This window comes from Hemicordylus capensis, chromosome 6 (genome assembly GCF_027244095.1).
Source record: "Hemicordylus capensis ecotype Gifberg chromosome 6, rHemCap1.1.pri, whole genome shotgun sequence".
Taxonomy (NCBI): domain Eukaryota; kingdom Metazoa; phylum Chordata; class Lepidosauria; order Squamata; family Cordylidae; genus Hemicordylus; species Hemicordylus capensis.
In genome coordinates, this window is record NC_069662.1 from 54966258 (window position 1) to 54983088 (window position 16831).

Consider the following 16831-nt stretch of genomic DNA (forward strand, 5'->3'; position numbering starts at 1 on the left):
AATGGGGGAGGGGGCCAACTTCTGCAGCCATTTTTAGGACTGCTGCTAAACCAGAGCGAGGCTCTCTTCAAGGCCCTGGGTGATACCTTTCTCTACAAAAATGTCAGACAGAAGTGAAGTAGCTTTTCTACTCCTACTGAGTAAAAAAGTAAAGGTAAAGTTGTGCCGTTGAGTCAGGGTTGACTCCTGGTGACCACAGAGCCATGGATTTTCTTTGGTAGAATACAGGAGTAAAGAGACACTTTTAAAAGTGGTGATTCTCTTATATTTAGTAGGCGGAAAGTAACTGGCCCTATCCAACCCCAGCACAGCAGCCCTCTAGTGGCTGTTACTGGTATATGCTTTTTTCCCCCTTTTAAGGCTTGTGAGCCCTTTGGCTCACAGGTAACGGGACCATCTTATATATGTATTATTTCTTTTTCTGTGTAAACTGCTTTGAGAACTTTGATTGAAGAGTGGTATATAAATATTGGTGGTTCATTTGGAGTCAAAGGTTAATTTGGGCCAGGGCTCAAAAACAAATAGGCACACCCAAACACTTCTGGAGCTCAGTTCTGTCTTACAATTTAGAAAGATATGAAATCTTTCCCTGCAAGTTTTTAACTTCGTATTGTGTTTAGCCATTCTCTTGTATTTAGCCATTTTCTTTCTATCAAGATAATTCTATATGCTGAAAGGTTCTGACCCTGTGGCGTAGTACAGCAAAATTAATGGCTTATATTCTATTATACAGTATGTTTTATAGAGATCTTCATATTTTCTCTCTTTTAAACATGTGCCCAGGCCGATCTGATGAGTATTATGTGTGTTTTCTTCTTTTTGACCAGGACTTCGCTATTTTGTATAAAGTAGCCCAATTTTGTTCAGCAGCCAGTAAAATTTGTCACAAATTAATTTCAAATGTAACATAGGTCTTGGTAGGTATATTCTTTTACAGACACTCATAGGAGGAAGTAATTTCTCTATCATTGTATTTTATATATCTAATACTTTATGTTACGTTAAGTTGTTTTTGCTGGTCAATGATCGTAATAAAGATGATGGTAGTGGTGGTGGTGGTTCTCTTTCTATTATTCTTTTAATTGAGTTACAACTAAATCTTTTCAGTTCCAGCTTCTTAATTTTTCAAATGTTTGCTTATTTCTTTTACTTTACAGCCAGAATATTGGTTAACTCTGTGTGAAATAGGTTTTGGGAAAATAGCTTTGGAGATTTCATCCTGAATGCCTATTTTCAGCTTTGAACAGTTTAAGGAAGTTTGGAGGTGGACAATTTTTGATGAATGGCTTAGTCAAAATATATCTGAAGTATAGGATTTCATTAAGAATGAAAATATTTTAAGCTTCCAGGAAATTCAAAGGGGACTTAGATCTTCCCTTTTCAGAATGTGCAGATTAAGCACTTTTTCAAGGTATTTCCATCCCCTATATTTTACAGATATAAATAGGGCTGTGCTTATTTTTCACCCCTCTTATCATACCAAGAATTATATTCACACACACACACCCCATATGGGGAGGAAGGCTTTGTTCTATAGTAGTCTGTCCTCTGCTGATTTAGAACTCAAGAGAATATTTATTCCTTTAGTAGAAATATATATTTAAAAAACAATTGCCCTACATATAATCAAAGGCTCAAAAGATACATCTGGAGTTGCAGGGTGTGAAATGTCACACAGCACATTGCATTCATGTGCACATGTTAGATGTATGCGCACTACAACCAAGATGCATAATTGTCACATTACAAATTTAGTTTCTAGGAAAAGGGGAAGGCACTGAAGCCTGGGAAATGACAGCCCTAGCAATGTCATTCTAATGTCATCATCAATGACGGACATGATGAGGAAAATTATTCAGAGTACTCCCATTGAAATCAAAAGGACAAATTGGGCAATGCAATTCCAAGTCAGTGGAATGTAGCTGTGTTATGTGGCTTTGCTATCCACTTCTCTGAGTGGTGAGAGACTTATTTATTTAAAATATTTATATTTCGCTCCTTCAGCATACTGCTGCTCAGGGTGGCTTACAATAAGGCATAAAACATAAAATCCATGCAAAGAGAATAAAATAAAAGAGTAAAAGACAATAAAATACAATGAATCATTGTATTTTAAAATACAAAAAAAGACAGAACAGATAATATGACATAGCAAGCAGAACAGCCACCAGGATTAAATTACAACCAGTCTTTAAAAACTTCTTTTAAAGGGAAGGTTTTTATGTTCTTTTAAAAACTAAGCAAAGAGGGAGACTGACAAAACTCTTCTGGGAGGGCATTCCAAAGACAGGGGGCCACTATTGAGAAGGCCATATCCCTGTTGCCCACCAACTGGATTTGTGTCAATGGCAGGGCTGAGAGAAGGGCTTGATTGGATAATCTGAGGGCCCTGGCCGATTCATATGGGCAGATGTGGTCCAAAAGCTACCCTGGACCCAAGCCATGAGTTCCAGCTTTATTGGGAGGAAAGATCAAATACTTAGTTCATTTACACATATTCAAGTAGAACATTAGATGTAGGTGAAATAGCAGAGCACTCCTACTAACCAGCTACAGGTAACAGTTCTCAAAGAGTCAGTCTTTGCACCGCAGTGTGATTTAGCTTTCTTGCTCAGTCACTGCATCTCAGCTTCACCAAAATCTCTCTCTGTCTGCAGCTGTCAGCTATATCTTTTCTCACTGACCAACACACTCAGTTACGGTTGGGGGAAAGAATACGAGTCACCTCATCAGCGTGCATCAGCTCCTCCCATCCCAGTTGACTGTGTACTTGCCATCCTGCAAGGCGCTATTAGTGGCCTTCCAGGACAGCCACCAGCGGGGAAGTAACTTGCCTAGAGAGCAAGAGGTTGCTGGTTCGAATCCCTGCTGGTATGTTTCCCAAACTATGGAAAACACCTATATTGGGCAACAGCGATATAGGAAGATGCTGAAAGGCATCATTGGATACTGTGTGGGAGATGGCAATGGTAAACCCCTCCTGTTTTCCAAAAGAAAACCACATGGCTCTGTGGTTGCCAGGAGTCGACACCGACTCGACGGCGCAACTTTACCTTTAGTACTCTGAGGGGGGAAATCAATGCTTTATTCAGGAGCATACTTTGGCATCCAGGACTATCAGCCTGCAATCTGTTCAAGAAGAGCGTTGGCTAGTAAGTATTCAGACTTGCAAATTCACCACAGTATGTTCAGAAGGCCCTTAGATATTTAGTAGGTGTAGTTAAGAAGGAAAATGTGTATAAGTTACTATAGATGTGGTATTATACACCATCAAGGCTACAGAAAATGTACAGAACTGGGGAAGGGCTCTGTTCAATGGCAGCAACAAGCCTTTTGCTGCCTGAGGCAAAACCGCCACCCAGCTCCCCACTGGCCCTGCCCCGGGGTTAGAACTGCAGAATCCAGAGGAAAGACCTGTGGCATGCAAGGACACAGCAGTGGAGTAGAATCAGGAATACTTATGGTTTAATGAAAATAGATATTACATAGGAACATAGAAAGCTGCCATTACTGAGTCAGGCAATTGGTCCATCTAGCTCAACATGGTCTACCCAGATTGCAAGTGGCTTATTCAAAGTTGCAGGCAGAGTCTCTCTCAGCCCTATCTTGGAGATGCCAGGGAGGGAATCTTGCTGCTGGCTGTTTGTTAGCCCCACCTCTACTCCAGAACTGGACTAAAAGTAACTAAGGCACCATTCAAAAGCTGGCCTGGATCAAGGAATGGATTGACCAAAAACACCGCAGGAGCCTGGTGATGCTGCCCCTCCTCTGCTGTCTTTCCCTCACCTGCCTCCCCTCCCTGGAGCATGCTCTGTAGGCCTCAGCCCCTTGTGCTGCCCCTCTTCCCTCTTTCTCCTTGCTCTGCTTGTGCACGCTGTCTGCCCCACTGTATTTAGCTTCTGATCCCTCTGTTGGTGCTGCTCCATTAGCAGGGATGGACTCACTTGCTCACTCATCCATCCACCACTTGTTTTCCCAATGCTGAACGTCTCTGCTGCCCTCATCTCCTCTGTTTCCTGTTCTGGGAAGAGAGCTCCAAGGAAAAGACTCTTCTGTGGGATGCTTGAATGAAGAAGAGAAAGCAGCAGAAAAGTGTGGTGCCGGGGAGACAGCAAGCAATGCGAAGTCATCGCCTCCTTTCGCCTCATGAAAGAGGCACTCTGGCTTTATTGAAGGTGGAAAAGAAATGGTGCAGCATTGAAACATTTGGTAGACATGTATGAAGGTCACACATTTTTGGGAAAGAGATCATTAAAGTTATTAAGGAAATTACAGGGAGTAATTACCATTAGATTCGGTTGTCATCTTATTAGGAGAGGTTCAACATGTAATTCAGAGGAGACAAGCCTGTGAAATAATAGGCAAAGTGTTACTTGCAGGATGTATATGGATTGCCACCTACTGGAAGCAATAAGCTCTTCTTTTATCAGAGGACTGGATGAGAAAAACGCGGCAGAAGGTGCTCATGTATAAACTGACCAGACTGACAAAACTGACTAAGCAGATAAGAGAAAGTTCAAGAGAGCATAGGAATCCCTTAATGTGTTAGCAAAAATGAGATTTGGAGCCTCACTAGACCAAATGAAAATGTCAAGTGTTTTGAATGCTGTCCAAGAGTCCAGCCATTGGTTTACAATTTTTGTTGTTTATGTTTTGGTAAAATGATCAAATTATATTATTTCCTTGAGGTTAATGCTCCTTTCATTATCCTGGCTGACATGTGTGTGTTTAAATTCTGTCCAAACTTCTTTGTTTTAATATAAACATTCAATAAAAATGTGAAAAAGAAAACAAAATTGCTTGACTTGCTTATCCTTTCTAGCTTTTGATTTTACAAACACCTCCTTCTGAAACGTTTCGCCAGTACATGTGCACTGATAACCTAGATCTGTTCGGAGTTCAGGGCTGTGCCTTAGAAAAAATAAGCAACACTTTGAGCTGATCAGAACATATAATTAGCTTATTTTGCAAGCCAGATCCTGATTAAGAGTCAGGAATTGCTGACTAATCATTCAGACCTGCACACTCAGTACAGGCTGAGTACAACAGAAGATGGCTCTCTATTTTCTCCAATCCTCCAGTTCCTTTTTGCAAGGAAAACAAGCAAGAAATACTGAAACACTTTCCTGGAGCAACAGCTGTTTTGTGCCTGAGATATAGTATCTGGCAGGATTTATTAAAGACAGCTAATAATTTCCCCCTTTGTATGTGCTTCTGGAACCTCATAAGACTCTAGTGCCACCACATTCTCTGTTAGGGATGTGCCTGAACCATGGTTCAAAGTGTGGTTCAAGCACTTTTTTGGAAAGGAGACAGGGAACTTTAAGAAAAAAGAGAGCAGGTCCTCACCTGCTCTCTACTGCCCCACGCAGCTTCCTGCTGGGGTGGCATGCACCCCAATATCCCCCCCACCCCACGTGTGGCGCCAGCACACACATGGCATACACACATGTACTGGCATCATTTGCATGAAAATGGTACCCGCGCATGCACGGATGCCATGTGTGTGCTGGCACCACATGAGGGGTTATTGGGCTGCACGCCGCCCCAGCAGGAAGCTGTATGAGGCAGTGGAGAGCAGGTAAGGACCTGCTCTCCTTTTCCTTAAAGTTCCTGGACTCCTTTCTAAAAATGTGTTTGAACTGTTTGAATTGTTCAAACCACAATTCAGACACATCTCTGTTCTCTGCAGCTCTGTAGTAAGGGAACAACAGGCACACTTGTAGTCTCAACATTCCAAGATGGGGGCTACAAGTGCAGCCTGTTGTGATTAGTGAGCTAGTCCTCCAATACCATCGCTCCATCTATTTGCCATAGCATGCAAACTCTCAGACCTAGTAGCAAATCTGGCTGAGCGTGACCGGTCAGGACACCCTATTTTCTGCTTTTGTAACAGTTAGGGATGCGCAAAACAGTTCAATTTGAGCCACAGTTCAAATCAAACTGGCCCAATTTGGCCCAAAGGGGGGTGGCAGTCCAAATCGTACCAGACCATTTGAAAACAAGTGGTTGGGGGGATATACTGGTCAGAACCAGTTGGGGGATATACTTGTAAAGGGGAATCTGGCGAGGATTCCTCTTTACAAGTAAAGGGGCATTCCTTATACTAAGGTATGTGTGTGCGCAAGAGAAAGGGTATTTAGTAACTTATAATTACTAATTTAGTGGCAGGGATGGTGGCAGCAGCAAAGAAATCCGCAGCAGAGGCGGCAGGGGTGGCAGCAGAGGCTCCTCCAAACCCCCTACTGGCCTCCTGAAGAATGTCCCTGGGCCAACTGTTGCCCATTTTGGGCCTCCGCGCATGTGAGGAGGCCATTTGTGTCACCACACAATTTGCCATCTGTGTATGTGCGAAAGCCATTTGCGTCACTGGAGGCAATGTGTGTGGTGACGCAAATGGCCTCTATGCATGCACAGAGGTCACAAAAATGGTCTGTGTTTTATGCATGGAGGCCTGAACCAGGCTGCAGCTGGCCCAGGCTGTTATTTAGGAGGCCAGGGCAGATGTTGGCGGAGCCCCCACTCCGCCGCCTCCAATGTCTCTGCTGCTGCCTCTACCATCCCCACTGCCTGCAAAGAGAAGGTCCTAAGTACCCTTTCTCTCTCACACACCCCACCTTAGTATAGGAAATGTCCCTCACCGGATCCCCCTTTACAAGCATATCCTCCAAACTGACCCGTGAACCAGATTAGCTCAGTTCGTTGGCCGAACCCTTCCGAGTTCAGCCAGAACCAGACCAGGCCGGGTCGGTTCGAATTAAGTCTGAATTTGAACCGAACTGGCCAGACCAGTTCCATGTATATCCCTTGTGACAGTTATGTTTCATTATTCCCATGTTCTTCTAAGCCCATGCTACTGTTCTCCTCCCAACACTTCTTAAATTAAAGCTCAAAAATGTTCAAGAAGTAGAGTAAATAAAGGTACACAATCACAGCAAAAACACGTGTTTCCATGCATTAAACTAATGGCTAATTCCAGCTGGATCAAAACATGAACAGAAGACTCTTTTTGAACAAGGACATATTGCCAGGAATTCTGACTGTGCACTCATTGCTGCTTGCCAACACTGGAGAAGTGCTAATACCTCTTTCCTCTTGGCACAGTGGGAAGAGAGAGATGAGCACAGTACAGCACTAGATCAGAAATCAAGATACAAATAATGGGTATTGCTACATTTTCAGCATGTTAACCTCCCAGTCTAATAGTTTCAACCAGTGGCAGCCCAAGACCTCTTTGCACTTTAGGTAGGGCACAGCCCCCTCCTTTTTTAAAGCAGTGGTGGTCATGCCCAGAGGTGTTCTTACCCCCAGAACTTGGGGACCCGGTTCATGGCCTCTGAGGTCTAGGGGACCTCCAAATGGCCAGGGGGGCTTCCTGCTTCCACCCTGCACCCACCCCACCATTGCCCCACTGCACCGAACCTCTGATCCCCACTACCACCATTAATTTCAGCTGCAATGTGCATGGCTGAGAGATAGCTGGCGGGGGGGGGGAGCAGGCTCTCCCTACCCCCATGGCGGAGGCGAATGGAGTGACTGCTGAGCCTGTCCGTCCAGCCCAGTGGCTCTTGAGAACCGCAAGGCGTTCCAGTGCACCTGCACAGTTGAAATAGATTGTTCTATTTCAACTGCGCATGCGCGCCTCACAGTTCTCAAGAGCCACTGGGCCAAATGGACATACCCAGCAGTCACTTCAGCTGCCACAGAGGGGAGGCCTGCTCAGCTCACCCCCCAGTTGCAACTTGCCACCCCTTGACCGTGCACATGGTGGCTGAAATTAGGGGGGGGGAATCGGAGGTTTGGCATGGTGGGGTGGCGGCAGGAGGCCCCCATAAGCAGGTTTCAGGGAGGCTCACGGCAGGAGTGGTCTGGGCACCAAAATTACCCAGGTACCTGTGTATGCCTGCACACACACACCCTCCTCCTCCTCCATTGTGGCAGCAGTAGCATCCACTGTGCAATATGTGTGTCCTTCTCCACCTCCTCTCTGGTTTGCCACTCACCAATGAAATGAGTGGGAGAGGAAATTCGGAAAGGGCGTTAGAATACTCGAGTTGCTCTATAGAGTGACTCCAGTACTCCAATGTCATTTTCTCTTTAGCTTCCTCTCATTTCTCATTATCAGCCCAGGGCAAATGAGGGAGAAGGCAGTGGCAGTGGGGAAAGAGGTCAGGAGTAGAGGAGTGTCTCCGTGCCACCTCTCAGTGAAGGCTGCTTGGATGGCAGCGTGGGAGAGGGAGCCAAGAGAGGCATTTATGGGCATCTTGCCATCTGTTGATGCCTCAGTAATTCCCCACTTGAAGCACCTCACCTCATGGAAGGACCACTTTTGGTTGGGCAGACAAGGAAAGTTCTGTTTTCCATGAAATGAAAAGTCTTGCTTTTCTTTTCCTCAGCAGTACTGCTGGAATTGTCCCAGTTGTCTCAAACCTCAGCTTGCTACAGATTAAAGTAGAAGTCAACTGAACAGGCAGAATCAATAAAGTGAATACAGTCATATTAAGGACTCATCAGGACCAGCTGAGCGTGGCTACAGAGCAGCATGAACGACCTTGCAGCTGAAGCTCTGTTTTGAAGCCCAGTCCCTGGAAACCACTTCTGTCTTCAGGTGATCCCAAATATTAATCACAGAACTGCTGTTCCTCACATTATTCCTCACAGAACTGCTGCTGCCCCACCCACCCCAGCTAGAACATGTGGAAAATGGCAGCTGGTGGCCTGAAAACTAGGAACCCTTTTCTTAACCTCTGTTCCCGCTTGGGATTGTTGCCGAGTCATTGCAGCAGCTGCAGAAAACCCTGAGTCTCAAAGGCATGAGTGGGGCAGAAGTGACAGAAACCATCAGGCCTGCCCTGTGCTGTTCCATATCAAGATGTTGCTACTGAAAGAGTTTTACTCAGCTTTGTGTTCCAGGTTTGCAAAGTCAGCAAAGTCCTGTAAAAAATGATTCCATGCCAGTCGCTTAACACAGAGGCTAATCCATTTCAAAGCTGCGCCCACATGAATTAGCTACTTCATCCCCTAACAATATGTCCCTGAAGGGCTCAATGAGTCAGCTCCTTAAGCTTCAAGTCCTTCAGGGCTAGATGAAGCATAGCTCACCTGCTGAGCTCTCAGACCCCTCTGTCTCCTCTGCCAACACATCTGCATGCCTTCTGCTGCCATGTCACTGCCTGGAACAGCCTTCCTCTCTCTGTTGATCAAATCAACTTGCTACTCCTCAGCCCCCGTGAGGCATAGTGACTGCAGGCCTACAAGCCACATCCCATTTATGTTCTCGTCACTCAGTAAGGTCATTCACATGACCAAACTCCCTGGAGCTAGGGAGGACTGGATTATATCTACCTTCCCCAACAAAAGCAAAGGGCTCCGCTGCACCACGCACCCACACAAATGGCGCGGTGATGTCTTCAGCAGGGTTCTGGAGGAGGAAGTCCTCCAGTATCCCACAATGCATTGCATGGGCAGTGGAAAGGTTGCCTGCAACAATGCAGCAGCTCTCAGCTTCCTGGTCGCTCTATAGGCAGCACTCAATGGTTGGAAGTGAGCTAGGCTGCCAGGAACCACTGTGAAGAGCCCCGATTGCACACACAATTGGGACTGTGAGGCTAGATGGGGCCTTTCCCCTCTTACCTTGGTTAACACCAAGATTAAAATATAGGGTAGCCCTAGTAGCAGCTGGTGGGCACTGGAGTGGCGGCGGGGGTAGGAGGGGGCGGTGGCAGAGAAGAACCTAGAGGCTGAAGCCCACCCCCTTTCCTCCACGCAAGCAGGCTTGGGTATTTACCCAAGCCTGCCAGCTTAAAGGAAAACAAAGGCGAAAAAAGCAGTACAGCAGGGGCAAACAACAGGGAGAAAGGCAGAAAAGAAAGGGTAAAAAGTAGATGCAAAAGACAGAAAGGGGGAGAGAAGGGAGAAAGCAGTTATTGCATCCCTGCTCCCACCAAACAAACACACTAGTAAAAGATCAGACTTACCAGCAGCCAGAGAAACCTCTAGAGCAGGGAGTTTCCTCCAGCTCCTCCTCCCCTGCCTGCAACTTCATCTTTTGGTTTTACTGGCTGGAACAGCAGCTAGCTGCTCCAGCCAATCTGTTTCCTAGGGGGGCTCCTCCTGGCACTGCCCCCAGGAAGAAGGGAAAATACATATATTTTAAAAAAAACCTCCCAGATGCAACCAGGAAGTGCAGTTTTTATCCATTATTTTCATTCTTCCTGGGGGCATTGCCAGGAGGAGCACAGATTGGCTGGAGCAGCTTGAGTAGCAGCTATTCCAGCCAGTGAGACCAAAACAAGAAGTTACAGGCAGGGGAGGTTGAGGATAGGCTGGAGGAAGCTCCCTGCTCTGGAGGACGCCCTGGCTGCTGCTGTTAAGTCTGAACTTTTACTAGCATGTAAATTTTCTGTTTCTGTTGGGGGGGCACAACCCCTCTGCCCTTACTGACCAACCACCACTGGGTAGCCCTGATCACACCAAGAAATGGCTACGTTATGACAATCATGGCCCTAAAGAATGTGGCTACCTGATGAGCTCACTGACACCAGGAGTATTTCAAAGGCGGATGGCCCTGCTTTCAGTAGATTATCATTTTGCCGGCTGAGCATATATTGCTGGCCTTTGATTTTAAAAATCAGGTTTTATGGGAAAAGGCCCAGCTGGCTGAGGTGGAACAGCTGTTAAGAGTCAAGTTCCCATACAAACAAAGTGCATCCGGGGGACAAAAATAAAAATAAACAGTGCTCAGATCATCTCATACGAAGCATGGAAAGCTCTTTGCACCAAGATTCCCAGCTTGACAAATATGGATGCTGGACAGAACGTGACATGTACGTCTTGACTCTGGCACCTTGCTGGCTTATGGCCTTCTTATCCGCATGCTCCCCATCACCACCGAGACAGACACGTCCTCGTCCTCTACCGTCCACTAATTAAACACCAAGCATTAGGCTACGATGGCTACCATAGTCAGCCCACCTCTGCCCTTGTGGCTTAGGAGATATAGAAACAACTGCACATTTATTACTTTACTGCACATTCTACAAGGATATTTGAATCAATTTTATTTCCTAATTTTTAATGGAATTTCCTGGTCACACTGATGAGTTTTATTTAAGGAGCCCCTGGTGGCGCAGTGGTAAAACTGCTGCCCTGTAACCAGAAGGTTACAAGTTCGATCCTGACCAGAGGCTCAAGGTTGACTCAGCCTTCCATCCTTCCGAGGTTGGTAAAATGAGTACCCAGAATGTTGGGGGCAATATGCTAAATCATTGTAAACCGCTTAGAGAGCTCCGGCTATAAAGCGGTATATAAATGTAATTGCTATTGCTAAATTACTTGCTGTCAAATTTTAAAGACACAGTGTCTTGGAATGTGGCAAAGTTTTGCTATGTAGTCTGTAAAATCCATAAGGAACTCACTATCTGATTATTGTTGGCAGTTGTTGTTTGATTATTATTGCTGGTCAGTGACTGAAATAAAGCTATCTATCGTTAGGCTATGATGAGGGGGCAGTTTGATGGGCCTGCTCTTTGGTGCTGACATATGAGGGTGGTTTAAACCTGTTTAATGTCTGCTTCCAGGATTTAGAGGGCCATGTACAAATCAGGATGGCACACAAATCTTTTGGCTGCAAGATTAATAGATCTCCACACAACAAACATGAGCAAATTCTGCTATGGCTCTAATTAACAATATTTCAGTGCTATTTATACAGATGGAAGGCATGAAAAAATGAGCCAGAGTATGAGATCCTGCCAGAGACTTTGGAACTGGCCTACTTTCCACCTGTGTTTATGCCTACTTCTGGAGGAGGAGGAGGAAGGAATGCTGAGTTGTAGAAGAGAATGAGAGGATGGGAAGTACTGCCTTCTTGCAGGGTGAGGGAGAAGAGAGATGAGCTCCTATCTAGCTGGGGATCTATTGGCTTGGAATTTCTCATAGGAGCAGAAAGCAAGAGGAGTAATACTACACTTCCCCTCTAGTCCTATCAGGGATTTGTCAGTATGGGGCTTCTGTTCCTTCTGCTCCTATAAGCCTTCCCTGCAACATAACCTTGCTTCATACAGGGCAGTCTTGATACAGAGCTGCAGTCAAACGTGATGCCTTAGTTGCATTTGCTGATGGTATAGGGAGGCCCATGATATTTAGGCCATGTGCCTGTTTGAGTATTTGAATCAGGTCTGGACTTTTGATCTCTTATTGAAAGTTACATAATGTACAAAAAGCAGCACTGGTAGCTAAGAAAGCCAGGCACGAGTCTATAACATATGCCAATGTTCATTATTTCCTTTTAGAGATAGTATTTTAAGAATATTACCACCTCAACCCCGAGGACTATAAAACATGTCTGCTGTGAAAGTTATTATTTATCATTTAATTGCCATGCAATTATCACTACTGCTTATCAGCGTAGCTGTAAGTGCTAGCTATCTCATGTTCTGAAACAGATTAAATATTGCTTTCCTTGCTGAGACCCTGAACTGTGGACCTTTCCCCACTGGGACTGCATCTCCACCTCCCCAAAGAGTTATAACAACGCCGCTACATGTTGGTCAGCAGCACACAAGGTTTCTTTACATCCATGGGCCTGTAGTGCATTAATACATGATGGCTCCCAGTTAGAGTATTCCAAATGTTTCAGGAGGCATAGGTGAGGCCTGTAGTGAGTGAGCTGCAGTTTAAGATTCTAACTTGGACTTTCTTTGGCACCACCATATACTGCTTCTTTCCTTGCCTTTCTTGCCCCTTGCTCTTTGAATAGCTCTAAGTTGATTTCAAGTACAGTGGTCCCTCTACTTACGAAATTAATCCATTCCGAATGCACATTTGTAAGTCGAAAAGTTCGTAAGTCGAAAAGCGGTTTCCCATAGGAATGCATTGGGAACGGATTAATGCATTCCGGAGCCTAGAAAAAAGACCCAGACCCCCAGTAAGGCTTGCAAACTGCACAGGAACATTTCTTTTCAAGAATAAACAGGCAGTAAACAGGCAGGCAAGTCAAGGAAACCGCATGTAAAATTCGTAAGTCGAGGAAACCCCATCTAAAAATTTGTAAGTCGAAAAAACCGCATCTAAAACCGGATCTAAAACTGCCGTTTGTAACTCGAAAAATACTTATGTCGAGTAGTTCGTAAGTCGAGGGACCACTGTAGTTCGTTTGCAGAGATAAATCACCTTCCAGTGAACTGGTTATTGAGACAATTTGTATACACAACAAACTTCTGATTGACCTCTTCATGTTAGAAAGCAGAAATAAATGACTGATTATCAATGGTGCCAATAGGAATTCTGGGCCAGTCCACTGTAGTGACTCTCCACTTCCACAGGCTGCTCACCCACTTCTGCCAGCCCCGCTACATCCCATCCCTGCAGCATAGTTTAAGCTGGGAGAGATGTAGATGTTGGGCTAGTGCTGGCCCGCCCCAGCACCACCACAGTCCTTTCGCCCAGCTAAGTCTCCGTGCTGCAACAGTTGGACTGTGGGTCATCTCACAGCATGGCTCCCGACAGCAAGATCTAAACTGGAAGAGAAGGTTTGCTGGAAGTGTGTGAACAAAATGCTTATTCATTGCACAAACTGCGGAAGTGTTGAAAAGGGGCTTATATGTATTCTACAGGGACATAGCTAGGGGAGAGGGGGCCTGTGTTTGCCCTTCACCTCAGCGGCCCCTTGGAGAGAGGGAGATAAGGAAGAAAATAGGGAGGGGTGGAGCTGGGGGGCCCTCAGGAGCTGGCGGTGGGTGGGTTCTTTGAATCCATCCGCTCAATTATAGCCACACCCTTGGTTTTCTAAATGATAATGTGTGACAAGATAAAAACATGTAAAATTGTGTACTTGCATTTTGAACACCCTCTGGGATATAACATACCAGAAAGGTCTGTAGTTTCATTACTAAATTATTTGAATGGGATTTTTGGAAAACCTAGACATTTTGATAAACCTGTTGACAGCAGCACGAATGTCTACAGTCTCTGATGGGAGGAAACCGGTTTCTCCCTCAATCACAGACTGGTTTTTACAGAATCTGAGACAGCTGTAATGGCAAAACTGACGTATTTCATCCAAGATCAGGAGAACTTCACAACACAAAGCCAGTTCATTTCAAGTTGGTCAAGGCTTGCCTTATATTGGAACAACAAACTATTATTTTAACTTGTGTGTTATTTTCCTTATTATGATAGTTTAAATATTTTTGAATGATGTCTTTAACTATTGTAAATAAAAATACATATTTAAAAAGAAAGAGGTGTAGACTGTGCTTGATATAAAACATGAGATACACTACACGGTTCAAGTCTCTGGGGTGAAGACAAGACACTGTGCACGTTCAAAAGCAATTATCTTCTTCACTTGTCACAGAACTGAGCTGATTCCAAGTTGAGCTCTGGTTCAAAGTAAGCCCTGCTTTCTGTGGATGTAAAGGAAACCCCCTTTTCACAAACACGGGAGGACCCTGAATGTTTCCACAGCTGCATAGAAGCCACTTTCTATGAACAGGTCCCAGGCTGCAGCTGGGAAAACATTTAATTGAGTTTGAGTGGCAGGGGCCAGTCAAGCACATCCCGCCCATGGAATCAGCATCCTGAGGTCAGCTCCCACTCACATAGTTGGAACATTTCAATCTTATTCCAGCCATGCAGGAGCCACTTACAGAGAAGGAGCTCTAATACAGCTAGGATAACATTTAAAGGGCTCCAGTGATTTGAGTTGCTTTGAGTCATACGGCTTTTCTTTCAGCTGGCAGAGGCAATTTTTAAACTGTACTCCCCAGTCACCTTTCATAATGTGCACAGTTTGCACTAAAACCAACCCCTTGGAATGGCAACAATGATCAAATGGCACTAATCCAGGGCAGCAGGTGGAGTTCACCGAAAGAGACTTTCTTGGTAATCATTACAAATAGGTAATTTAACTTGCCTGTGCACTTTTAATGTGATGACTAGCAATGTAATGCAGGCATTTGCCATCCTTTCAAATGTTTCAAGACAAAAACAGGAGGCATGAAGCATTGTCAACCCTCCCAGCCTAGACACCCAACAACTATATTTGCTGTTTCCTGGCCATGGCTTTTTTTTTCTGGGGGGAAAAAGCTTTCTTCTTCAGAAAAAAATGGGGGAAACTGCCTCCCACCCAGGCCTTCGCATCTTTAGGCAGGAGTGACTCTAGAACAGGGCTGCCCAACTTTGGCCCTCCAGCTGTTTTTGGACTACAGCTCCCAGCATCCCCAGCCAGTGGCCAATAGTCAGGGATCTGCAGGAGGATTGAAGATGGGCTGCCTTCCTCTGGAACAAATTGTTTGGGGGAGCAGAAGGGTGGCAAAGAATATTATTAGAGAGAGGATTTTGCTATACATTAAATACTTATGAAGTGTGCCGTCAAGTCGATTTCGACTCCTGGTGCCCACAGAGCCCTGTGGTAGAATACAGGAGAGGTAAGGTGATTACAGAACAAACAAACATTTATATATATCGCTTTTTGACAAAATGTCAAGCAGTTTACATAGAGAAAACAATAATAAATTAATAAGATGAATCCCTGTCCCCAAAAGACTCATAGTCTAAAAAGAAACATAAGGTAGACACCACCAGCAGCCCTGGTGGAGGGATGCTGTGCTGGGGCTGGATAAGGCCAGTTTCTCTCCCCCTGCTATAAGAGAGTCACCACTTTAAAAGGCACAGACACTTCTTTGCTCAGTTAATCAATGCTGGCTCAAGTCCTCTCTACCTAGTAGCACTGGTTTCTTCTGCTACTTGTTCTGGGGTAGAGGAGTGAGGCCTCTTTAAGCAACTGAGACCCTTTAAAATAATTAAGCTATAGTACCATAATATGGGCCACCTACTGGTGCAGCAGGGAAATAACTTGCCTAGGGAGCAAAAGGTTGCTGGTTCAAATCTTGAAACATCTGTATTGGGCAGCAGCAATATAGGAAGATGCGAAAAGGCATCTGTTCATACTGCGTGGGAGTTGGCAATGGTAAACCCCTCCTGTATTCTACTGAAGACAACCACATGGCTCTGTGGTCACCAGGAGTCAACAGTGACTTGATGGCACAACTTTACCTTCTACCATAAAATAATATGACTCCGCCGTGTAGTCTGCTACTTTGCTGTAAAGTTCCAGTCTGGTGGAAGGGAGATTGGGAAGTATTTTGTGGGGAGCATCCGTTACCCTTACTGGCTACCCTTTGGAGTCATCCCTGATATTTGGGTAAACATTTTGCCTTAAGTACAGCCAGCTACAATTAAACAAAATAGCAGCATGACATCTTATTCTTGGGTGGAGGAAAACCAAACATATCTCCCTCCATCTTGGCTATAACTTCATGACTGATCCAAGCTAGCCACTGGCTTTCCTTGTTGTGCCAAATCTTTACAGGATCTTCCAAGTGTTCACTGGCACTGCCAATAATGTAGCAGCCATACACTTTAAAAATCCACCATACACTTCAAGAGAGAAATTCCTGATGATGTGATTGCAATCAAAGTGTAGTTTGGGCAATTAGCATACTGTTTACATGATTTGCCTGTTGTATTCTGAATGCAAGAGGTTAATTTTAAATTGAAGAATTTAATTGGGAGAGGGTTGAAGCAGTGAATGGAAGGAAATAAGAATGATGGGATTGGAGAGGAAATGGATATATGAAGGTAATAAACAGAGCAAAAAATTAGAGGGAGGCAAAAATCATGAGGATCTGGAGATCTCTGTTAGTCTAAGACTTCCAAAGACATTGTCTTGAGAAGTTATAGATTTTACTGTATTTACCTGAATATAAGATTATTCTGAATTTAAGATGATCCCCTTAAAAATGCAGGTTAAATACAGCTTATGCCT

The 16831-nt window shown here is 44.8% G+C and overlaps 1 long non-coding RNA gene across 1 annotated transcript; it reads right to left on the bottom strand.

Moving 5' to 3' along the window:
• Window positions 1–3443: 3443 nt before the first annotated feature.
• Window positions 3444–10034, bottom strand: LOC128328930 (uncharacterized). Its single transcript, XR_008309452.1, has 3 exons — window positions 8312–10034; window positions 4287–4347; window positions 3444–4164 (listed from the first exon to the last, which is right to left on the bottom strand). It is a non-coding gene; the product is annotated as an uncharacterized LOC128328930 (long non-coding RNA).
• Window positions 10035–16831: the final 6797 nt, after the last annotated feature.